The sequence below is a fragment of the Castanea sativa genome, chromosome 11 (genome assembly GCF_040712315.1).
Source record: "Castanea sativa cultivar Marrone di Chiusa Pesio chromosome 11, ASM4071231v1".
NCBI classification, from domain to species: domain Eukaryota; kingdom Viridiplantae; phylum Streptophyta; class Magnoliopsida; order Fagales; family Fagaceae; genus Castanea; species Castanea sativa.
In genome coordinates, this window is record NC_134023.1 from 46,631,970 (window position 1) to 46,632,513 (window position 544).

Genomic DNA, 544 nt, shown 5'->3' on the forward strand with positions numbered 1-544 from the left:
GGTTTATAAGTCATCCAAAATTGGACATGTTTACTTTTTGAAAGCTTAATCGCTAATTACTACCGCACAATGACAAAAATTGGTGCAAACGTTAGAGCTTGGCCAGACCCAAGTCTGAAAACCATCAATTCAGCAAAGTTACACATGGTAGCAAGAATCCATATATGAGAGTAAAAGATGCCAAAATTAAACGAAGTGTTAGAAGTGGGATTTGAACTCACGCCCACTCACGAAGACCAAAATTAAACAAAGTGTCAGAAGTGGGATTTGAACCCACGCCCTCTCACGAAGACCAGAACTTGAGTCTGGCGCCTTAGACCACTCGGCCATCCTGACATTTGTTACAGTTTTCTCTTTAATTTTTTAAACCCTAAGGATAATCCTAGTATAACTGATTCTAAATAGCCAGCTCGAAAATACTGTGATTCAATATATGTTAAATGGGCAAGATTTAAGTTACATTTGATGTAAATTTTAGAAATGTTATGCCACCTAAAACTATTTATTAGATTAATAATTTGAAAACTTATTGTTGGATTATACG

At 35.7% G+C, this 544-nt stretch overlaps 1 non-coding gene across 1 annotated transcript; it reads right to left on the reverse strand.

Moving 5' to 3' along the window:
• Nucleotides 1-252: 252 nt before the first annotated feature.
• TRNAL-CAA (transfer RNA leucine (anticodon CAA)) lies at nt 253-336 on the reverse strand. Its single transcript has one exon. It is a non-coding gene; the product is annotated as a tRNA-Leu (tRNA).
• Nucleotides 337-544: the final 208 nt, after the last annotated feature.